Source organism: Lissotriton vulgaris, chromosome 2_1 (assembly GCF_964263255.1).
Source record: "Lissotriton vulgaris chromosome 2_1, aLisVul1.2, whole genome shotgun sequence".
Classification (NCBI taxonomy): Eukaryota; Metazoa; Chordata; class Amphibia; order Caudata; family Salamandridae; genus Lissotriton; species Lissotriton vulgaris.
The window spans coordinates 1,346,590,446-1,346,616,004 of NC_141687.1; the positions used below are offsets into that span (position 1 = coordinate 1,346,590,446).

At 44.8% G+C, this 25,559-nt stretch overlaps 1 protein-coding gene across 1 annotated transcript in view; it reads left to right on the forward strand.

The window, feature by feature from the left end:
* The first annotated feature begins 8,486 nt into the window (after nt 1-8,486).
* The window catches only part of LOC147732589 (uncharacterized), a 428,162-nt gene continuing 411,089 nt past the window's right edge, over nt 8,487-25,559 (forward strand). Inside the window, exon 1 of the mRNA XM_086957108.1 lies at nt 8,487-8,789. The gene's annotated coding sequence lies outside the window, so the exon portion shown is untranslated. The remainder of the gene's footprint in view (nt 8,790-25,559) is intronic.

Here is a 25,559-nt window from a genome sequence, read left to right on the forward strand (position 1 = left end):
GTTGCCCCGCTGGCTAGAGGGCAGCTGCCACGTTTCATGGGCATATTCGTTTTCAGAGCCTAGATGGCTCCAACGTCCCGCATATCGAATTCTAGAGCCCGTGCGTGGCTCCAGCAGGGGCAATGTTGTTTTATAAAGAGTCCCAGCCAGGCCCAGAGGGCACAGTTGTGCCAGGGCCCCTTTTGTTATCGCCACAGCTGCGCCGCACCAGTGCGGGCAGTTGCAACGTTTGTGTGCAATTCTTGAGAGAGTCCCTGAGAGGTACAGAAGTGGCACAGAGGTGCCAGGCCTTCCCCAGCTGCAGAGCAATTAGTGACAGCTGCATCGTTTAGGCCCCCATGTTATGGTTCTCAGCTTCCCAGCAAGTAGTGGGCAGGGCAGCTGCAACGTTTAGGTTTGCGCCGTGGCACACCCTTGACCTTCGCAGCCTAGGCAGCAGCCTTGACTCTTTGGACATATGGCATTTGAGCCCCTTTTTGAGATGGCCAGTTGGCCAGGGGGTTGTTACATTTATAGGGTGCCAGGTCCTAATGTGATTTATGTGCTAAATGTGATGTGGTGCTAGGAAATTTAATGCATGTAGTATGATTATGCACTCTGTTTGATACCTCTAAATGTAGTTTTATGATTCTGAGGTTGTTCTGCATATCACGGTTTGTGTTAGTGAGATTATGCTTCACTGTGTGATTTACTCCCCTAATGTGAGTTATACTTAGGAGGTTAGGGTCTAATGTATTTAGACTTGTGTGATACTGTGCAATATGTAGTTTATGTTACAGGCGGATGCTAAGTACAGTGATTACCAGTGTTTACTGGTTGTACGTTTATGATCTATTTTACTTTTTACCAAGTTCGCTTTGTGATGGTTCTGGCAGTGGTCCCTGTGGCCCTGTCATGTGTAAATAACTCCTTTATAAATATTGCCCAGTGCCAGTTGGCACAGTGTACATTATGTGTTTATTATTCTAATGTGTTTTGAGAATACAAAGGCTATTTTTGATATAACCTTGTGTGGAGTTCCTTTTGTAGTGTGCCTGGGATGTTGTTGTTGTGTGCATGTGCAAATGCTTTACACATTGCCTCTGGGATAAGCCTGACTACTCGTGCCAAGCTACCAAGGGGGTGAGCAGGGGTTATTTTTGGCGTGTAACTCCCAAGCCCTGACTAGAGTGGTGGTCTCTGCCTGGCTTTGGCGCAAGCCTTAGCCAACCAGAGATCCCATTTCTAACATGCATCTATTGCTTGCATCAGCAGTTTATCCATTTCACGAGCAAGCATACTGTCCAGGTGGCAATCCAAAAGATCTTCAGTTGCCTAGCCCATGTCTCTTACCAAACGTTTCTACTTTGGATAAAACAATATTTCTTCGTCCTGTAGCTTCTATTCATAGCCATACAAACTTTTCAGAGGCCCTTATGCATACTGTGCAAGGATTGATGTATTTCTCATTGCATGTTTTATTCATAACCAATTGTTGCATGATCTGAGTTCTCCGTATCACGGCTATGACTTGACCTTTTGACAGACCTTTCAGGTCACTGCAAACTTTTTAGCTGGAAAGGACTTAAACGAGCAGTATTAACGTCTGTGGAAGAGGCAAGCATCGCTGCTCGAGCTTTTTGCTCAGGACTTCATACTATTATTAATACTACTTCATACTATTGCCCCAGGGCTCAGCCATCAGCCCAATATTATTCAACCTGTATCTCCGCCCCCTAATTCAACTGATAAGCTCTTTTGGTATCTCGGTATTTAATTATGCTGATGATACTCAATTAATTTTTTCTCTGGAAGGTAAAGACGCTGTTTCCTTACAGACCTTCCACCGCTGTATGACAGCTACAGCTGACTGGCTGTGTTCCAACTCACTCCAGTTTAACAGGTCTAAAACGGAGGTGCTGTACTGTTCCAACGATCGTGTTCCACGTTCCTTGCCAGAGGATTTCTGGCCCTCTTCCTTCTCGGGGGCAGTGACGGCAGCAAAATCTGTCCGCAATTTGGGGGTTATGTTTGGCCCAAATTTACAACTGGACGCTTTCGCCAATAAGACCATTGCCACTTGTATGTTGTTGCTTCGTATGTTACGCAAAGTCCTTCCTATGCTCCAGCACAGGCCAGACCTGAAGTTGTGCGGGGGATTATTTTAAGCAGGTTAGACTATTGCAACGCACTGCTTCTGGGTGCTCTAAAACCTTGGTTGGTAAGCTCCAACGGATACAAAACATGGCAGCCAAGTTGGCTCTCTCTCGTCCACGCACTGCTACTTCCACTTCAGCGCTACTTGATCTCCATTGGCTGCCTGTCCAGCAACGGATTCTTTTTAAGGCATCGTGTTTGGTTTTTAAAGCTTTGCATGGACAGGGACCTGTTCTGCTGCGGAATCTGTTCTCCTGTTATACTGCTCCTCGAACCTTGCGCTCTTCTTCTGCATGCCTGGTAACGGTTCCCAGGATTCAGAGGTCAAGAATGGGAGGTCGCTCTTTCAGCTTTTCCGCTGCTAGTCTCTGGAGCTCTCTTCCGTTTCCATTGAGGAGCCAATGCGAACTTCCATCCTTTAAGAGAAATCTGAAAACTTACTTATTTCCAAGAGTAGTGTGATCTCTGTGAGTGTGTGCCAGTTATGTACTGTCAAAGCGCCAGGATACCCTTTGGGTGATAGTGTCGCGCTATATAAAACTGCAAAAAAAAAAAAAATTTGTGCTATGAGATGATACCATTGGCCAGAGTGCACTATACATACCCCAGTAAGGTAACATGACATCCCAGCAGTGACCACGCAAATGTGGGAGGACTGTGTGGTCAGCCAGCCTTTGCGACCCTTAAGACCCTAAGGCAGTAATATTTGGAGAGAAGTGTTTTTCTTACATTGGTCCATGGTGTCCTTGGGCAATTTGGCATTCCGCATTTTACCTCTCATGCTTTTCTGTAATGAGCACCTAAGCAACATTAGTGAGTTGTACTTTACGTGGTGCTGACGCGCAGTTATAGAAACAAGCATTGATAAAGCTAGTAAATCTGGTGATTGCTAGCCTGTGATGTTTTATTGATTTTTGGCAAATATATGCTATAGTCCTTAAAAGTGTAAATGTAATAAAAAGTACTAATGCTGCTGCGTAAAGGAGAGCGGTGCTAATAAAAGACCTTGGATTTGTTGTCTGTAATGCTTCATCTCGGTCTGTGGAGGGAGCTATCATTGTAGTCCTTTTTCTATGTCTATGACAGCTGTCAAATAGTCCTACTTTTATGTCGATGGTTACTGCAAACTGTAGTCCTACTTCTATGTCTATGACCTGTCCCCGTTTTTTAGGTCTCGCCTACGCAGCATGCGCTGCATATGAAAGAGACCTGTAGCCATCGAGTGCCTTTTTCAGGCTGAAACATGCACCGTTCCATTGCCTTCAATGGCAACGCGTGCACGTGTGGCAATTCCCTTGCAGGAGCGAGCGCCGCCATATGGTAGCAATTGTCGCTCTCGCAAGGGAATCCCGCAGCCCCCCTCCTCCCCCCTTCTGCCGCGGGAGGCGCGCACACTCCTCCCCCTGCTGCCGGCAACCTGCCTCATGCTCCTCTCTCTGCTGCCGGCAGCCTACCTTGCTTGTGCTTGTTTATTTTTCTATAGTACAACCAGGAGTGCATCTGTTTTTACAGTTTTCTCCCTCGTCTGCTTCCCCCATCGCTCAATGCTGCTGTCTCTCCAAGGTGTGCGCTCGCTCCCTCATCTGATTTCCCCCTTGACCCACCACCCTCCTGAGCTCCATGTTGTTCGGTCAGCTTGTGCGCTCCCCCCTGCAGTTCTCCAGACCCCACCTTCCCCCCGGCTTTGTGTTACTCAAGGAGTAAGAGTAGGAGACCTTACGCTGCAGAGGATCCGCACAACCTTTATCGCGGTGCTGGGAAAGAGGTGAAACGTATCTCACTCAGGTGCGCGTCTACACGGAGTGCGCGATCCAGCACGTGGCATGAGGCTGTTATAGTGGTTAGTGATGCAGCAGGAATTTAGATCAAGACATCCCTACTCTCTGTATGTGTTGTATGTTTATTATTTATATAGCATTTAATACCCTATTGCAGAATGCCAAACCGCCTTCTCTGTCGGGGAGGCTTTGTAGTCACTTTACACTTCGAAGCTTTACAACACTGAAGACACATGCATGTGCTTCTTAGTAGCGTTGCTTCATCTGTGCATGTCCCTCCTTTAATTCTGGGTGGTTACTTTTTGGTGGAGGGATTGGAGCCCCGTACCTACCATGCTTGCAAGGAATGGGATCTCTGGAGTAAAAAACACACAAGTGCATTCATTTTCTTTGGAGTAAAGTCTGCCCCTCCTATAACTTCCATTTCCCTTCCTTTTTTTTGCAATTTTATATAGCGCTAGCTCGAATTCAAGTTATTGGGTGCTTTACACAAACAACAGTTACATTGCACAAGGTGACGTGCACAGGGAGATTAAGTGATTTGCTCAGAATCACAGGATGCTCAACAAACGCCTACACTTGCACTTGGATTCCCCGTTTCAAAGTAGGCAGCTCTGGCCGTTACACCACACCACATCCTCTTACCCGTCTCACCTATGCAGACAGGTTTAACAATCTGGGTAGAGATAGATTCTCCTGTGGCACAGAAAAGTGTATGTATAAAGGACAGAAGGAAATGAAGAAAACATGGCCATAGCTTGTGGCTAGTAATTAAAACCACACTTTTACAAGCTGTCATTGACTGATGCTGTGAGACTTCTGGCGAGAGGAAACATACAATGCTCACTAATACTAAGACAAGTAGTGGCAAAGCCAATAGGTATCCCTAATGCGAGAACTATTGGCTTTGTGAATGTGTTGTAGCCATGCTGGGCAGAAGCTATTGTGCTGTACAGTGTTGCTGACCACAACATTGACAAAGCCAGGAGCTCTTGCGTAGACAAGGCCTATTGGCTTTGATAATGCTTGTTTATTTTGCCATTAGTGAATAATACTGTTTTATTCATTATTAGTGAAATAGATAAATGAAGTACCAGGTGCTTGGAACGGGACCTTTGGTGGCAGCTGTAGTAAGTAAAATAAAATGCATTCCTATGTATGTTGTTAGAGCACATATGTGTGTGATAGAGAACGGGTGCATGTGTCTGTGTGTAAGCATATGTGTATGTGAGTGAGTGAGTGAGTGAGTGAGTGAGTGAGTGAGTGAGTGAGTGAGTGAGTGAGTGAGTGAGTGAGTGAGTGAGTGGTAGTGAACATACGCAGAAATTAGTGAGGTCGAGGGGCGGAGTTATTTAGATTGTGCACCCAAATAACGCACAGTGATGCAAACTGGTTCAAAGTGTTGATAAACTATTTGCTTTTCTGCACAAACCATGTTTTTTAAAACATAGTGTCAAAACAGCTCAAAGTGCGCTTTGCACTACTTTGCATCAAGGTGGCGTGACATGCGTGTTACTCGAGTGTTCCTACTCTACAATCCATGGTCTTCAACCCAGAACCCTTTCTACTAAAATTGTTAGCTACAGCGTTGCACCAACAATTAAGATCTCTTTGAGGCAGGTATTAAGTTGGATAAATGTTTTAATTCCTCTTCACTTTTCATGCATTGCATGTGTGCTGCACTGCACAGTGTGTATCTAACATGTGAAAAGTTGTAAAGCTTGTCTAGGCATAATAGTTTGCACTGGAAGTGTGCCCTTCCAGTACAAACCTTACGCTAGACATCCCACACACATCTTTGGTGCAAAGATGTGTGCATGGTGCTAGGCAGCCTTCTTGTGCACGGTGCCCACAGAAGAGAGCAGCAGCGCTTGATCTTAGCTGTGGATCTAAAATACTCTCTCCCTTAAAGCAATGCAGGGAAGCACCTTTGGTTGCTGCATTGCGCTGTTCGTTAGTAAATGTGCCCCTGAGTGTCAGTAAGTATGAGTGAGTAAAAGTTAGAGTGGGTGAGAAGGAATAATTGAGAATGTATGAGGGAGTATGAATGAGAATGAGAGGGAGCTGCAGTGAGTGTGTGACGTTTCTTGTACTAAGGGCCACCCTCTGCGGAGTTGATCATGGATGCTTCCTTACATCAGCTCTGCTGTGTGAGTCCCGGCGTCACTTCATTGTTGGACTCCATGCACTCCATGTTTTAATGCTCTTGCCCTAGGCTGGTATTTATCAACCTGACACATTATGACAGCTGTAAAAGAGAAGTCGAACACTTGCACCCTTGGTGAAAATGAGTCGTCTGGTCACCTTTGGTCTAAAACAATTCCAACTCCAGTGGTATTTTTCCTCCTGAGACCAGACTGACCGTCGGGTTTCAGAGATGTCCTAGAGATGTCCGCTGGTAGAAATCCCTCTTTGCCGTGGCTTATGGCTGATCGTGTTGGCATTCAGCATGCTGCTAGCACAGACAGATGGAAAGGACAGAGAGTGGTGATCGTCTTGACTCTGTTCTTTATCCAGATTTGGGTTGTCAGCTGTTCCCTACTCTCTGATTCGTCACCAGCTAGGGGATTTCTACAGCCACCTAATTGTTAACATGTGGCAATGTTTCTAAAAAATACACATGGTGTGGTATCTGCCACACACCTGCTAGCTCAACGGTCAGCCGGGGAAGAGCCAAAATCACATGGTGGCAGGGAAGGCAAGCTGAATGGGTTTCCCGCTCGTTTTTGGAGGCTTTAAGCAGTCAATGTCCATTAAGGGGCTTGAAAAAACTCAGGACATCAAGCCAATATCAATTAGTGGCAGAGAGGGCAAGCTGAGTGGGTTTCCAGCTCGACTTTGGATACTTTAAGTAGTTGATATCATTAAGGGGCGTGAAAATACTCCGGACATCAGCAGCAACACTAGTAAGCGTTTATATTTTTTTCTGCTAGAGGAACACTGGCTGAAGAGTAAAGAAGTGCCTCTCAGGAATATTCTGGTATGAAGCCCCTCTCCCTCAAGCCCTGCCCCCTCCTTACACTGTGACTTTTTTAAAGTTACAGGTCTGCTGTCACAGACATCTTTTAGGGGTTTTATGGGGTTGCAGCTGCGGTCCATAGCTTACTCCTTGTGACCCCTGTCCTAAGAGTTGGCACTAGCAGTCTCAAGAGCAGAAAGCAAACAGTGCCATGATGAACACTATTTACATTCTATTCTTCGAGCCGGATCCAGTTAAATAAAATAGGGAAAGTCAGCAGACTAATGTGCACTATTCTGAATAAACCAGTTTAAATAAAAACACACATTCTTAAACAACTTGCCATTTTTATATGAAAAATGATCTGAACAATACTGTCACCTTTGTAGTTTGCAAGAGTGATAGTTCCTTTCTTGTAATAGTAAACCAAAACATTCTAGCAATCAAAAGGCATACTGAAAGCCAATAACATAGAGCGATTACATCATGACCATTTGTAGTATTCATTATTTTGGTTACTAGTATCGTTGGTAATTTTGGTGCACTATGTCCTTCTCTGCCAACAGAAAAACTAACTTTGGCATAGCCAATAGGTCTGCGCCTTTGGGACCTTTATAAGTATTTAACCATGCAACAGTGATGTTGTTGCACCAAGGATATTGTGCTGCATAACTAAATACTTTTAACCCCTCCTCTGCTGATGACGGAACCGCTCCGTCATCAGCTGTGGTGGCGCTGTGCTGATGACGGAGCGGTTCCGTCATGGCCCGCCCGACGCGCCTGCGTTCTATTGAGCGGGCGGGGCCATGACGGAACCGCTCCGTCATAAGCACAGCGCAACCGACGCTGGTGACGGAGCGGTTCCGTCACCAGCATGCGCCCGCCCCTCTTCCGCCCCGTCCCCTTAGCACTGCGGCGGAATAGCCGCCGCAGTGAAGGGGTTAAGGTCCCAAAAGCGAGACCTATTGGCTATGCCAGTGCTTGTTGTTTTGAGAATCTGGTCACCCTACTTAGAGAGCTTTCAAAGGTTGTCTAAGACCACTGAAATCCCCATAGTAGATGTCTGGATTAGTGCTTTGTGCTACACTTGCATAAGTGCGCACCATGTACTAAGCCAGCCTCTCACAATAACATTGCTTTACATTGGACTTGGCATAAGCGGTAATGATACAGACAAACACAAAGAATGGCGAGACTCTTCCCACATGCCTTTGGGGGTTCAGAGTCGAGAATTCGTCCTTCTTTTATTTCTAGAATTGTAACGGTAAATCCCACAGCCAAGCAGACTCCCGATACCTCGCCCTTTCCACTTAGAATTCCTTGTTATTTGCCTTCACTTGCGCCCTTGGGGCTGCGCAGGCTCTAAATGGTCCACAGTTTCGCGCAGCTCGGTCCAAAATTATTCGACCCGGCCGCTATCAGAACAGGCGGCAGCTAAATAGAAAGTGAAACCGCTCGGTACATCTGAGACCAGCGCTCAAGATCCAATGAGAGAAGTGATGGGTGTGTGCCCAAGGCAGATAGAAGTTTTAGTGTCAACCAATAGGTGGCAGAGAGCTGTCAGCCAATCAGAGTCTGCCAAGCCCCCTGACCCCCACCCTCCGCAGCAAGTCAGGGGAAAAAACTTCGACCCTGCCCCAAAGGAATTGCTCGGCTCTTAGCTACGCCCTGCAGTGGAGCACATGAGCAGTGGAGGTTTAGTTTTCTCTGGCCCTTGGGAAGTGAGTGCGCGCGCGCTGCCTTCTGTCATAACAAAACGGAGCTGTCACCGCCTCCGTGCGAGAGTGCCAGTGCTCGAGCAGTGTGTCCCTCTGCCCAGTGTGTCCCTCTGCCCAGTGCAGGATCACGCGCCTTAGAGGCTAAGAAGTTCAGGGCAGTCAGCGTGTGGGGGCAGCTGGACGCAAAGCGGTGAAGAGGTAAGGAGTATTGGGGTTGTGGAGGCCAAGAGGTGGTTAGTAGCGGGGTAGTAGTACTAACGGGCTTTACAGCATAGGGGTACATAGAAGCGCGCGGAGCTTATTTTCAAACGTAGACTGTAGTTACGGGTGTAAAATGTGGCGTGGGTAAGGGGACTGGTAGTGAAGCATACAGCGCAGAAGTTTTAATCACAGAAGACAAGTTGAGCGCACGGTCCTATGTATTGTTTATCTTCCAGGAGACCGGTTTTTTGTTGGCAGATAGGTATTCATACAGTGTTCCTGTATTTCTTGCCCCGTAGCAGTGGCAGACAAAAAAATACCTCAAGACTTCCATTCCGGAATTTGGCGTATGTGAAACAGAAATATGATCCCGCAGCTGGGGGATCAACGTATCATTTGCGGCTTAAGTGCCGCTTTCAGAAATGTCCATGGCTTTCTTCCTTTTAAAGTCCCGTTTAACACAGCCTTAAAGAGCTTTTATAGTATGAGAGGCTTGGTCCCTCCGTTTTATAGATCGCACATTTTCTTTGACCAGGCCAGACGGAAGCACACAGCTTTTTGTAGCGTAAGGATCTCAACACCTCAGTATGGTGACCAACTGGCATAGGTGCAAATTCAGGCTGGGGAGTGTAAAAGTTCAGGACAAAGGGTCAACATTCAGGACAAAAATTCAGGGCAGGAGGTCAAAATTCAGGACAAAATTTATGGACAAAAGGTAAGTTTTACAGACCCATTAGAGGAGGTTGCGTAATAGTATGTAAGTAAATAAACAACCATTTAAGCACTAGTCAAAATAAGTGTATATTAGGTTGAAGCAATCGGGTACTTCACGTTTTTTCAGTATGCACGCAGCTTTGAGCAACTGTGCAGGTCTTTTTGTGGTATTTCATATGATAATAATCTTTATATATGGTTACAGCACTGGGTTGTCCAGTCTGATATTTTGTTTACAATTCATGGTCCTGAGAAGGCATGTTTGGTGAGAGAAATGGTCGGAAAGATTTGCTCGGATAGACATTGTGAGATGTAAAGTGGCAAGCATAAGATGCAGCTAATCCAGATCCAAACATATTCAACCATTTGCAAACCTATCCATCATGTATCCTTCCATCCATCATTTCACTCATCCATCCCTCCATCCACCCTTTTACTCATCCGTCCATTATCCATCCATCCACTCACCCTATCTATCCGCACACGCACCCATCCACTCTTCCACTCATCCATCCATCCATCCATCCATTCACTCATCCATCCAGCCATTTACCCTTTCACCCATCCAGCCACCCTTTCACTTACTCATCCATCCACCCAGTCACTCACTCATCCATCCACCCAGTCACCCACTCATCCATCCACCCAGTCACCCACTCATCCATTCATCCAGTCACTCATCCTTCCACCCATTCACTCATCCTTCCACCCATTCACTCATCCTTCCACCCATTCACCCATCCTTCCACCCATTCACCCATCCTTCCACCCATTCACCCTCTGTCTTCCACACATCAATCCTCCCTTTCTCTCTCCATCAACCCTTTCACTTAGCCATCCATCCTTCCTTCCACCCAACCATCCATCTACTCATCCACTCATGAGTCCACCCATTGACCCTATCACTCATCCATCCTTTTAATTCATCCATCCATCTTTTCTCTCATCCATCCACCGTTCCCTCCTTCTCTCATCTATCCAACCTTTTGCCCATGTACCCTCCCTTTTACTCATTTTCATCCACCTTTTCACACATCTGTCCAGCCATTCACCCTTTCACTTATCAATTCATCCATCCATTCATCCATCATTCCACTCATCCATCCACCCGTTCTTTCTCTCATCATCCAACCATTCTCCTTTCATTCATCCTTTCACCCTTTCACTAATCCATCCAGCCATCCACCCATCCCTTGTCTTACTCTCTCAACCAATTTTTCACATTAATTATGAGCGGAGTCTTCGTCTGCAGAGTTGCAGACAGAAAAGACCCATCAGGAACTCACCCCTCGCTGTAGTTCCTAAAGCAAAGGGAGGGGTTCAAGATGCCCCTGCATATAGTCAATCTGAAACCTTGGAAGTCATGAGTGATGCATGATGCACAGTCCTTGGATGTGTGTTGGCTGTGGCATGGTGTTATTTCCAGGGCTTTAAGTGGGATGACAATACTGGGGGGGGGCTCTCCCCAAACGGGGTGTTCGGTGTAATTAAGGGCGTAGCTTAAAACACCTAAGCTAAAAATCTGTGCTTAGCATAGTGTGCCGCGCGACCAGTATTTTGCGGCTTCTGTCATTGCATTCAGATTTATAATACAGCTAGTAATGTTACACCTACAACAAGCCAGACTATAGGCTTTGTCAATGGATGGTAGTTTCATCAAATTAAAAAACAGCAACCATGGCTTCCTTGAATATAATATTGAAAATGCATCAGTTCTAAAATGATGAGACTGTGAAAGAACTATAACCCTTTTTTTAAAACTTCTTTCACCGCCTTATTTTGATAAATTGGATTCTCCCGTAGCAGCATGGGTGTTATAGTACATTTTTTCCTCCTAACAGTATGCCAGAGGCTGGAGGAGGCCCACCACATGCTTTACCAGCCAGATTGGCCCATTGTCATTCTGTATGTGGCAATCAGCCACATACAGAATGACAATGGGCGGGATGGGGCTGCTCTTGCACTCAGAGGTGTGCAAGGCGGCCCCATTAGGGCCTTAAGGATTCACACAGGGGGACAGTGCTGTTCCCCAAAGGACAAAATTACGGACAAAAGGCGTCTTTAAAAAGGGATCATCACGGACGTGAGGTCCCAATGACGGGCGGTCTGTGAAATTTATGGAAGGTTGGTCACCCTACACCTCAGACCAGTGCTTTAAATGGAAAAAAATAAGTGCAGGTACTCACTAAAAGGAGCAGTGGGCGGAGTTAAGGGAGGTGCTAAGGTCGGACAAGGGGCCGTGTTAGCTTGTTGACTTTGCCAAGGTTGTATGCACAAAATCTGCATGCATTGTTAGAATGTCGGATGTATCTGTCCATTAGTTATCTGACTAATTACTGTATATATATGACACTTACTGATAAGTGTTTAATACTACCCAAAGTAGCCTTTTTTAGCATGCAGGTCCTTTCTGCAGGGTCATAACTCACTAAGCTATATTACAAGGATCTTAACTTTTGACCTGCAGGTAACACAAGGCTCTATCAACAAAACCAGTAATGTTTTGATTTGTTCTGCATTCCGTCCATCAAATGTGTGTCTTTTGCTCAGTTTGTACAGCACACACTATAGGTGGTAGTTATTTATCAAGATAACTATAAAGGAAATGTGGCGTCATCAAATGTTATGCTGTGAAGCAAGGCGGCGCAAGGTACTGTAAAGTGACCAGTAGAAGCTCCATAGTTTATTTTGGGAGTTTGTATACGTTTGATATGTGTTTAATTGTATGTGTGCATGTTGTGTGTGTGTGTCTACCGATGTAATGTGTGTGCTGTGTGTCCGTGTGTGGTTTTCGCAAGTGTTTGTGTGTGCGTGCTTGGGCATGAATGTTTGGTGCATGTACATCTGTGCAGTATGTACTCCCCAGTGTCTGTGCATTATGGGGTGTGTGCATGTATCTGTTACTGTGTTGTGTGCGTCACTACCGTGTTTGCCTACGGTGTTTGTCTATTTGTGGAGTGTGGGTTTTATTTGTGCAACAGTGAAATCGAGCATTTCATGAACATTTGTTTTTTTAACAAAAGTTAGTAAAATTGAAGGGTTTCCGAAGAGTGTGTTCTTCCGAGTGAACTGCATTCATTCCTGTGACTCATTCTGAAACAGCAGCCAGAGTTCAGGTGTGCTTACTGTGCCACTATGAGATAACACTCAGTGGACATCACTCCCACAGCCATAAACCCACTTTTAAATCTGGTCTGTCCACGGAATATTCAATCCTGAACAGTACGTCCCACCGCTACCCATTTGATTGTACAGCCCCCTCTCAGCCCCATTGTGAAAGAACAATGGATCCGATAGCCACTCTGCAGATAGTTCCCCCCCTCTGATGACTTCCAAAGCAGCTCACAATGGTTCCTGGTGACGAGCTCTGTTGTATCTTGCCATTTTGTTTTTGTTTCCTGTCCCTTTAATGCTCGCTTTCCTTTTGGATCTCCATTTCCTTTGGTGTTCTCTCTCTCTGTTGAGACTGGCAGTTGCTTGCTAGTCAGGAGAGGGACACCAGCTCTGGTTAGTAGCTTACAATAAATAATCCTGATTGCTCATATTCTTTGTGGACATTATAACTTCTTCAATACAACATTTTTTTCCAAAAGGAAAGCGAGCATTAAAGGGACAGGAAACAAAAACAAAATGGCAAGATACAACAAGCTCCCGTGATTAATTCCCTGCACTGCTTGTTAAAGGAGCTGCAGAGGTAGTGAAGGGATGAAGGAAGCGCTGCCTCGGTTGAAGTCAGGTCCCATGAGTACCGGTACTCTCTTCGTTCTAAGAAAAGTGCCGGTACTCAAGGGGACAAAATGAAAAAGTGCTGGTACTCAGTACCGGTGAGTACCGGCCCATTTAAAGCACTGCCTCAGACAATGGCTTTTAGAGTATACCTCTTCCTTTAGGGTATGATGTTGATCATCCCTACATTCCACGTCCAAATTTCTTTTTTTAAGTTTTAATTTATTCAGTTTTTATATAGAGTAAACCAGACCCTTGAAAGGGTGTTACGGAGTGCACACGAGCGAACTTAACAAAAGGCAAACGCCATTTCTTTCACATCACAGAATCGGAAAATAACATTGAATAACTGATTTCATAAGGTTTCATTTTTTTGCTGAAAGGGGACGTAAAAGTGGTGTGATTCTCGTTGCTGTCAACAAAACTCTATTGTATCGAGAAAAATGGAGGCGATGATCAGGATGTTCATGTTGAGCTATCTCGCGTTTCTTCCTAAACATTCAGTATTATACTTTTGTTTGCGATGACCATCAAAAATAATTCACCAATGAGGCTCAAGTTGGCTTCGTATTCCACCAGCATCTTATTCGCAGGCTGAATTTAGCCTCTTGTTCAGCCAGCATCTTATACCGCATCCCCATACAAGGTCCATAAGGATTTAGCCTGTGGTGAGCAATGTTTCCACCTGTGCCACATGCACTCCTATGGTGCAGTAGGCGAAAATAAACCATCTTTTCTATCACAACGATCAACTTGTCTCACCAATTTTGAAATTGATCCTAATAACGGGAGCATTCCTCTGCAATACTTGCATGTAAATTTTCCATGCCAAGCAAAATTTGTCACAACAGGTGCCACTATATTGGTCACTCTTACCTCAGTGAGTTTCTATACTGTTACATCTGAATTAGTAATCATGCTTTTCCTGTAAGAAAGTCAAAACTGGCTCACAAATATGTATATCGTTTTTTAAACATACCACATCCTGCTACAAGATCCATGATGATATAGCCTGAGCCAAGCAATGTTTCCACCAGTGCCCACTGTTCCTCTGTCGAGCAAATACATACCTAGAAAGTTAAAGACGAATAAGTAACAATCTTTCTCCCTTGAAGATCAATGTGACTCGTCAATTTTTAAATTGAACTTAATGAAGGGAGCGTCTCTCTATACTACCTGTATGTAAATTGCCTGAGCTAAGCCAAATTTCTCACAGCAGGTGGCTCAAACAGGTCGCCTTTAATTGAATGTGTTCTTATAGAGCCATGTCTGACTAAGTAATCATAGTTCTCTTATAGGAAAATCACATTGGCTCACAAATATTGATGTCGTTTATCAAACACACCACACCTCTCTAAAAGATGCATGAGTATTTGGTTCGAGCCAAATAATGTTTCCACCAAAGAATGTGCCCACTGGCCACCCTCTGGCCAATACATTTCTGTGGCTTCTTAGACAAGTAAGGAACAATCCTCTCTCTCACTTGAAGATCAACATGGCTCAAAATATCATATTGGTCCTAATTAAGGGGCCATCCATCTATACTAGCAGTATGTAAATGGTGCGTGCAGATCAACATTTGTCGCAAGAGGTGGCACCAAACGGGTCACCCCCCCCCCCCATTTCAATGTATTCATATGAAATTACTTCTGAATAAGTAATCATAGTTATTTTATAGGAAAATTAAATTGACTCACAAATATTTATGTCGTTTTTCAAACACACCACTTTCCTCTGCAAGGTCCATTAGGATTTAACTTGAGCTAAGCAACATTTTCATCAAAATAAATGCCAACTGTGCTACCCTCCTGCCAGTGAAGTAAATCCCTGTTATGTCAGTTAATCTGAGATCATGCAATTACCATTGACATTTTAATTCTTGTATTACTGTTAGCCTCCATTATTCTTGGCTGAATAGCTACTTTCAGCTTCAAAGGGCATAACATTCATAAATTCCAGTTGCCAAACCTGGATACTTGCTTACAGTGCCTTTCTTACACCCGCAGAATTTTATGTCTGTGTTCCTTTTCTAGTTGAGATATCATCTTTATCACCCATTGCATCCACATTTTCTGAACTGGAAATGCTTCTCAGTCCAAACTGGGAGACTACGCTCGTAAAATGAGCATCGGCTGTACCCAAAACAATGCTAGACTTAGCTTACCCTACATTTCCCCAAGAAGAATAAGGCAATGCTTAAAGAAATTCCCTAGATGAAATCTTCATTCTAGAGTATTTTTCAAATACAGATTTAGCTCCTAATCTCCTTAACCCCCTCTATGCTTTGCAAAACAAAAGCCTTCAAAGAACTTAATAAATCGTTAAGGCACTTGTGTTTTAGCAATATTTTGTATCCCTTGGTTATAAATTACTTTGTTCATAACAAAAAATCAGTATGAGAGTAACAATGATTCCAATCATACCAAATGTAAAAGCAGGGTCAGATGGCTACATCCTTTGGCGTGCATCATCGGGCTTTAGTGATAGGTTCTTTTGGGTCCTCCTAGAGTCGCAGAGGTCATAACTTCTAAACCACTCGCACCAAGGACTTAGTCAGGGTGCCAACGTGAATTAGAAATCCAGTTGGACTGCAACCTACTGAGCAATATGCGTCAGAAGTGTTTCCTGGTAATGATCGATCACACAAGAGGAGTTCACTGACCCAGTGGAACCACAGACCCGCTTTCCTTAATGAATAAGACATTCAAATAGCACTAAGAAACAGGATATATATTTTAAAATGTGTGTTTTAAAATTCTAGTCTAGTGCATAAATTATGAATGGTAACCACACTGATTATGAACAATAATGCAGTGAAGCCGGTTATAGATAATGAAAACAACAAGAACAATTCTAATATTGTTGTTAAGTTCTATATACCCTCATAGTGCTACTCAAGGTGCTATGCTAGCTTTGAGTTCGATAGTAATTAAGTCTATTCTTGAGTTTCAGATGTGGTGCGCACAGCATGCCTCTTTTTGGGACAAAAGAAAATGTTTCCTTCTGGAATAGTAAATTTGCTATTTCCTATTGCAGTTGTGCAGTGCTTGAACATAAACAGCCACAGGTGATGGCCACTCTTTTGGGTGCTGCCTTTGACTAAAGCAAGTGGTGGAATCTGGTGTGCCCTCATCTCCGATAGTCAAGCCAAGTCAAAATATATGTTTATTATGACCGTGGTCTTTAAACAATACAGTGACATAACGCAGAATGGAGTATGCACCATAAATTCATACACTTATTTTTAAAAACTTGTCCATTAAAATATCATATACACCATTATCAAAAGTACAAAATTCAGTAAAAGTTACAATTATCTTAAAACTTATTTTTGTATATTAAAACCTATTCACATTCTTACTACTCCAAGCGATTTCATTCCGCTAAGATCCATACAGTACTACATATTATTCTTTGGCTCTCAATGAGCTCAGGGCCACCTTTATAAATTTCCCAAGGGCAATTGCAATATCGATGTAGGGGATTTCTGTTAAGAGGCTGGCAGCCTGCGACCTTGTTTTTACATCATATTTTATAAAAACTGGGCGCAGCTAAAGTTTTCTATGTTCTAGGAGTGTCAAACAATCTAACATGATATGCAGCAGGTCTCCCTTAGTTCCCAGATTACACCTGCAGCGACCTTCTTGATTTAACATTTTTATTTTAAGGTCTCTGTTTATTAGCCATGGGTTGATCCCAATTCGAAGCCTCAGGATCTCTTGCCTGAGTCCACGATTGGGTAATCTATCAAGGTAGGGGAACCAGTTTTCTTGGGACCAAGCATTTAGCATATGCGCCACTGATTTTTTCTTTGTTAAATAACCTATATCAAGCAGTTTGGAAACTTCTTTTCCCCTTTGCTTCAGATTACCTTTGGTACTAGGGATTTGGTATGTTCCCAGGTCCAAGTCGATCTCTAATGAATTGCAGATTCCCTTCAATTTTTCCCTACTGGCCTTCGCCCATTTTCGCTCGCTTTTCTGAATTTCATTGCGACACCAGTCTGCTACTTTTTTACTTTCAGGGTCTTCTAGTCTCTTCCAGAATCTGATCACAGCCATCTGGGTTAGTATCACCCAGGACTTTGTACCTATTTCAGTTCTGATGGCTTGTATCATGGCAGATTGGGGAAGTGATAGTAGCTTTTTTATGCAATTCCCCTCTATCACGTCCCAAGATCCCTTACCGCTCAAATAAAGGACCTCTGCGCCATATAAAACTTGGGGGGGGGGGGATCATTGCATCAAAAGCTCTAAGCAGTGGTCGGTGAGACATCTCACCATAATCCCCATTAAACCTTTTTAGGCCACATATGGAAGAAAGTGCCTTTGCCTTTTGAGTTTCCAAATGGGTATTCCAATTTAGAGACCTGTCGAACCATATACCCAAATATCGGTACTCATTTACTGTCTCCAGTTTGAGATCACCTATGTACCAACTGAATCTGCTTAACTTTCTCCCAAAGCATAGGGTTTTAGTTTTATCCAGGTTAATAGTTAAAAATTTGCTGGCACAATATGTATTGAAGGCGTTAAGCTTCCTTTGGAGGCCCCTCTCGGTCTGATCTACTATTACCAGATCATCCGCGTACAATAGGCAGGGTATCTTGTTTCCATCCATTTTAGGGCTGGCACTACCCTCCACCTCTAGATATGCCGGGAGATCTGACAGGAAGATCGAGAAAAGCTGGGGGGCCAGCACACAGCCCTGTCTTAATCCATTTGCAATGGGTATTTTTGGGGTCAAGGAGCCCACCGTATCTTTAATTACTTGACCCCAGTTTTCCCTGTGTAATTCTTTCATTATAGTAAATAAGTCTTTTGGAATATTTAACTTCTTTAGGGTCTCCCATAGGCAGGCCCGATCCACAGAATCAAAGGCTGCTTTGAAGTCGACGAAGCAACAGCATAGCTTGCCATTTTGTTCCGTCGACTTCCTCGCCATCGCCCATAGAGCAAATCCGTGGTCTATTGTGGAGTGGCCCGTTCTAAAACCACCCTGTTCTATGGGAATTATTTGGTACTCGTCTACCCATGCATTCAGTTGTTTCAATACAATTTTAGAAAACACTTTCTCACCTATATCTAGGAGATTGATCAGCCAGTAATTTTTTGGCGCCTCTTTGCTCCCTTTCTTGTGGATCGGCCTAATTACGGCCCCCTTCCAGGTTGGAGGCATCACCCCTTCTTTTAGTACTACCTGGAACATCTTGGCAAGAAATCTTGCCCACCATTTAACCTCAGTCTTCAGAATTATTGCAGGAAGATTATCTGGGCCTGCTGCCCGGGTTAGCTTAAGTTCTTTTATTGTGAGCTCAACTTGTTCTTCATTAAATTTGAATAAAAGGTCTTCTGAGATTTCTTGCCATGTTTTGATCTCTATCTCCTCTCTGGGAGTCCTTGCCCCGTTCAATTCCCATATGTACTCTTCCCATGCTTCCTCACTCACCACACAATTTAGTTCACCATCTGTTGTTCCAGCTGCAGCCTTTACTAGTTGCCAAAATTGCCTTAGGTTTTTCTTCTCTATGGCTTCTAATAATTCTAACCAGCATTTTTCTTTATATAACCTTTTTGCGGAGAGTACCATTTGCTTGAGTTCTTTTTTCTGCTTGACTAACTGTTCCTGTCTCTCTTGTGTAAAGTTCTTTTTTTGTTTCCTTTGTGCTGCTCTTATCTCCCTTTTCTTATTTTGGCACGCCACAGAGAACCCTTTACCATGGTTTGTTTGTTTTACCCTTATGGGATTATCCCCTTTTAATTTTAACTTTAGGCATTGCACAACTTCTTCTAATTTTCCAATAAACCATTTCAGATTTTTATTCTCCCAGTTTTCAGGTGCCATTTTTGTTTGCATAGCCCTCAGTTTTTCCATATATTCCTCAGTTAAACGTGTCGTCACGCGTTTGGGGTACTCAACCTCCTGGGTAATCACTGTTTCTCTCTCTAATTTCCTTCCCCCCGATATTACTATGTGTAGGAGTTTGTGATCACTCACCTCTTTTTGGTCTAACTTAACCCCTTCCATGCTGGGCCGATTTTCCTCGTGTGCTAGGCTTTTAAAGAATCAATGGCTTTATGACGGCCCCCAGCCGTCATCAGCACACGAGCACTGTAATGCATGACGGATGGGGGCCGTCATCAGCATGGAAGGGGTTAAAGTCCCTAATTGGATGAAAGTTCCAGGCCTGCAGGAATATATAGTAAATTGGGCAGTTCTGTTGCCCTTGGATAAACGTTTTTCCTGCCGGTGAGTCTGTCTCTGTTCTCCCATTTACGCAGTGAAAACCCCTGCCTCCTAGGGTGTATATTAGTTCTAGGTCTTGTTTCGAAATTTCCCCAGCTGGGAACCTTGCCGGGTTTATTCCGTATACCTCTAACTGTTCCCTATTCCAAAGGTCAGCCTTTTTTGGGTTTAGTTTATGATTGAAATCACCCATTATCATTATCATGTCTGCGGGATAATTTTCTAGAGTACTGTCTACATCCTCTTTAAAACACCTCATTTCCCTTTCATACTCCTCCCCATTGTCCCACTGCATGTAAACATTCATTAAAATCAACATTTTATAGTTTAGATCCAACGTCATGAGTTCAATTCTGCTTGATTGTACCCATTTACATTTTGTATTCAACAGTTTTATTTCCCTCATTACTTTTGTTGATACCAATGTCATCAGCCCCCCCGAGGGCCTCCCACGATTTTTCTTTATGGCAGGCTTATGTATCTGGACATAACCGTCAAGAGTTGGGGTGTCGTCGCATAACCAGGTCTCTTGCAGGCAGGCAATGTCCACTTTATTTATGGATTCCTTTACATATTCCCATTTTTGCTCGTTGCCTAGCCCATTTACATTCCAGGTTAAGAGACCTAGTTCTTGCGAACCCCCTCCATCCTATTCAACGTCACTCAGAGCACCTTCTTCGTCTGTATCCACCGAATTACTTCCATTGCATTCTCCCGTGCGATTACTATGTAACGACCAGTTGCCCCATGAGGAATCATTCTCTGTGTTGTCTATTACAATGTTCAGAGAGCTTCGATCTCCTTTTGTTTCTTTATAGAGAACCACTTGTCTCTTCTGTAGCCCGGCATGCTGTCCGATAGCCTAGGCGTGAAGCTCATCTCTTTTAGTACCTTTACAGGTTTCAGTGAGAGGTCTTGTTGAACAGCCGTTAGTTTAAAAAAAATACAGAATGGCAGTTGAAAAGCATTTAGGTTAAACAGTAAACATTGGGAGGCACATCTAGCTGCAAAGCTGTGGAATGCCCTCCCCCCACAGCTGAGACTGCAATCCAACAGGAACATCTTTAGGAAACAGGCTAAGACCTGGCTGTTTCCTAAGCACTCTTGAATAATGAAAACATCTGGAGTACTATGAACCTATCTTAGCGCCAAGACGCCTCGGCAATCGAGTGCTTTACAAATACATCAGTCAGTCAGTTATTATGCTGCTTTTCATAATAGAAATAAAAGGTGGAAATTGCGGATACCTTGTTTGAAAATAACAAGATGACATAATAAACTCAACATGTAGGGTAAATAACGGGTTTTAATACATCAGCTTGTTTATCATGTTTATCCAATACATTTCTAATATTTAGCAAACCTGAAAAGGAGATGCACTTGATACAAGCGATTCTTAGCATTTCCTTCTTATTTGTTTAAGTGCATATTATATAGGAAATAGAGGTACCTAAAAGAATAACCCACAATGTTGACATCACTAGCAGCCCAATCACTTAATACATTGCTGATATTGTACATGGTTTTCCAACTGCAAATACTGCAGATATTTATTTTTCTAACAGTGTATCATTCAGTCTGAGGCTCACATAAGACCAGAATAAAGCAGAGAACGTATACACATTCAGAGATATCTGTTTCGGAGCCATGAAAGCTGGCAACAATAGTTTTTACACCTGACAGATACTCCAGTAAAGCTATTGCCGTTGTTAGGAGTTAAGATCACCCGCTTTTTCATAACCAAATCAGCCACCCTCTGCACAGTTGAGGTTTATAAGGAGACAGCTCCTCTATCCATACTGGGTAAAAAAATCATTCTTTGACTGCATGAAAGATTTCCCTCCGAAAGGAGAAAACCCTCTGCCCAGGACTCTGTAAGCAATAAGAGAACTTGTCATGTCTAATGCCCTTCCAACACATGAACATATTAGGAAACGTAGGGGCCGATTTAGAGCTTAGTGGAGAGGGTACTTAGTCCAATGTGCCAAACTAAAGGTTTGCCTGTCTGATTCCAGTGATGGATTCTTTAATACATGCACTCAGAGCGTGCCTTAAAGGCTGACTACCTCTGACCAGCCTGCCAACACAGATGAGTTTCTGCCCCCCCCCCCCCCCCCCCCCCAGGTCAGAAACAATGCCTCTGTCAGGAGGTGTTGTCACCTCCTCCAAGCAAGATAACTGGTAATCAGCATATAAAGGCAGGAAGCTTCAAACACCTCTACTGCCTTTGATATGCGACCCTGGCTTCCCCCATACAGGGGAAACTCCACTCCTTGTCTAGGGCCCATGTGGCACCAGGACAGGTGGGGAAATTAGGTAGTCAGGAGGTATGTTCACCCTCAGGCTAAAACTACCCCTAAGGAGGGCTACCTGTAATGCACACAACTAGAAAAATTCTTCCATCTTGGCTTTTTGTGGAATTAGTCCTCTGGGTCAGGCCCACTTCTCACAGACGTCGTCACCTAAATTTAGGTAGCCCATTGGCTGCTACCCGACACTCCCTGTAACACCTGTAAATACGGTATTTAGGGGGCACCCCTAATGACAGGACATCAGATTCGATAGACACATAGAAGAAGTTGGCAAAGAAGATTGCTGACACGAGAACAGAGTAGTGACTACTGACTTGGTGCCAACCCTGCTAGCATTCCTGCTGCCCCAACCTTTGTGTAGAAATTGGCTCCAAGAAATCTGGAGGACTGCCAGTGCTTTGCAAATCACCAGAGGAACTCCCTTGGAGTAGAGGAGTTACTCCCTTGCAACTGCAGGCTCCAAAATAGCAAGGTCCAGTTCACCGTCCGGCTGCTTACCGGGTCTGCTGATGCCAAAGCCTCCCAGGAAGAGGTTGCTGTGATCCGACAGGTCAGATCCGTACTCCCTCCATGTGTAGGGACGCCAGGAGCAACTGGAGCTGCACAGCACCAATACCCGGGGTACTGGACCCCTTGCAGCATAGAGAGCTTGTTGTGTCCAGTCTGGGGAAGATCAACCTGCACATCAAGGGGCTTAAAGGACAGTGAGACCAACCTCAAGAACCAAGCAGAACCAAGACAAAGAGTGAGCATCTGACTGCCGCCACCTGACACATCAAAGCACCTCTGCATCCGAGCCGCACAGCCCGAGAAAAGTCACCATGCCAACAAGACCCCTCAACAGCTGAACCCACACTTTGGTTTGGCCAGACTGTACTCCCAGTCACCGCCTGCAGCCACTTTGTGCATGCCCCTTCAAACCGCAAGTGTCTCCTGCAGTGCAAACCTGACACAGAAAAGCAGCCGATGCTGAAACACACCTCTGAATCCAGACAACCCAGTGCCGCTCGAGGTGACCTTTTGGTGTTGACTTGGACCCTGCCCCGTACTCATCTTAAGTCCAGGAGAAGAGTACCGTAAGTTGGTGACAATTGCCCAAATGCAGTGTATGTTTTTCCTCTTTAGGATAACATTACTGCCTCAGAAATTGCATTGTGTTAACTTTTGAAACTTGTAAACATTCATATCTTGAAAAGTACTTACCTGATTATGATGATCTTGGTACCTAAATTTATATATAAATCTGTGTTATTTTTATAAATTGGTGTCAGATTTCTTAATTGAGTGTGTGTGTCTCACTTATTGCTTTTGTGTGTGCAATAAATGATTAGCACTACCCAATGATAAGCCACCCACACTTCCACAAAAGAGAGCATTTGGGTTATCATTTGTGCCTCTGCAAACCAATAGGGGTTTGCCTGGACTCTTTACATAGTTTACCTCGTTTTGGTCCACTATATAAAGAGCCAGCTTCCTACAAGTATCATCCAAAAACACTTCATTATTAAACAGATGGAAGTAATTGATAGGCAAACAATTCTTTGTATTGACTACACCATGTAACACCATTAAAGGCAAGCAAAACAGGCTGCACCATGTTAAGTGCATCCCAGGGCTCAGCACTTCCAATGTGAAGCCTTCCAGGCCCTGCCTGCAATCCAGCTTACTCTTGCTGCACTTTTGGCATATCGGTGTCCTCCTCTAAAAGGGGTACTTCATCAGCAGGAATAGTGGATTCATCATCGGATGATTCCTCGCAGACAGAAAATTCACCTCCAGAATCTTCAACGTGATCTTCTGCCTCAGCTGCAGAGTCAGTCTCAGAGCCATGTAATTCAGAGGTGAATTTAAAAAAGCAATCCAAAAACCTGCTGGGCAGTCAACCTGTGGGCCACCAAGGAGGGGTGGGCATGGCTAGGCGCAAAAGGAGTAGGACCCGGATTGAGGAGCTACCGTCCAGCAAACCCCCGTTACCTGTTACCCTGCCGTCTCGGTTCTTGCACAGGCTAGTGCGTGACGAGACCACAAAATGAACCGAGGTGTATGGAATAAGCCCTCGGGGGGAGGGGGGGGGATGGGGCTGCAGTAGGGTAGCTGTGCTAAGCAGAAGAAAGCGGAGAGCGGACTGTCCCAGTCAAAATGGCAGACTCCCTTTGAACCCACCGGGAGACGATAACCCTGCTGAGATTCACTCTGGAGAAGGACAGCGTAGAGAGGAGAAGCGCCGTCTCACTAGCGGGCAGCACGTTGGAGTTAATGGCCCGGAGTACGGCCTTGATGATCCTGTCAGAGGTCCCCGTACGAGCTGGCTGTGACGGTGAGGTACCAGCAGAGGCCTGGAGCGGTGCAAAGGCAGTGAGACAGCGGGGATGCTCTTATTGCGACCTGGGCCGAGCAGCCAATCTGAAAGAACATCCATGGAGACCCTAGGCAATGATACCGGAGCAGATGCTCCCAGATACCTGTTGATGCAGTGAAATACGGAGGTGAGGTGAAGAGGGAGGCGACAGTGAGACCTAGTCGGAGCACAGCCGAGAGATAGGCCGTCTGCCGCGTCTGCGGTGAGTGGGAGTTCGACAGTGACACAGAGCAGACTGGAAGTAGCATACCTGCAACAGCGGCCAGCGGAGCTCCTGGAACGGACACAGCCGGGTGCCAGATGTTGGTAGAGGCACCGCTAGAGAAGAGTGGAAGTGGCAGTAGTACCTTCCTGAAGCGTGACTATCACTCAATAGGCCAGAAGGCCCTGGAGAAGGATGAACCCCCCCCACCCCTGGTGGATGGCTGGCGTGGCCCCAAGTCGTTGAACTATGCATGAGGGGACATCGGAGCAACATTACACAAGAGGCCAGCCCTGTGGGATTAACCACTTTGAAGAAAATGACGGAATGGATACAGACCCCGGTGTCATGCCTGTCGTGTACGCGGGAGACCGTAATATACGATAAAGCGCTTTAAACTCAGATTTGTATATTGGCCGACTGCTATGAAAGACGTGGTTGGCAATGGTTGGCAAATGTTTATACAGAGACTTTGGAGCATGCGCAGTGTTCGCGCATGCGCAGACGTAATGCGATGCGAGACTTAAACCCGCCCAAAACACTCAGGAAATGCTTCGCGTTTAGCCAGCTGTATCCTGTTTCGTTCCGGGTCACGGTGAAGGCGTCCGAGGAGCTAGCGGTCCGTTGGGGAAGGAGTTTGTGTCTTTCCGCGTTCTTGAATCCTGTTATTGATATCGTAAGTCCTAAGAAGCGGCTTGCTTCTTGGCTATTGCTCAACTTTAGTTTAGTATTCTATTTGTTTATTCCGCTTTGGATTTCTAGCAGTTTTGCAGGCTTTAAGGTTTACAGCTTGCCGGGTGTGGTCACCACGTTTCTTACCACTTAGCTCTGAGTGGTGTTAATTTGGATATTGCTCTACCGTTCGTTGTGAGCTTTGAAGGCAATTTTGTACAGCGTTCTAACACAATATTAGTGATTTATGTTGCATTGGATAGACCATATCCAGACTTATTGGAGTCCCAGATTTTTCTGCTTTCTTTCTTTATCATCTCCCTCCACTGTCTAAAAGAGCCACTCACAGAACATAGACCATCCTCTGAGTGGAAGAAGACTGTGGAGTATTATTGTTCTTCCCCTTCCTACCCTTGTTTTGTTCCCCTGTTTTCCCCCTTGTTACTTTTTGGGTGTTAGTGTTTCTTCCTGACTCCCGGAGGGTGACAGGGGGAGGCTGGGTGCATAGCATCGTGACTCCAGGACACTTCTGAGAC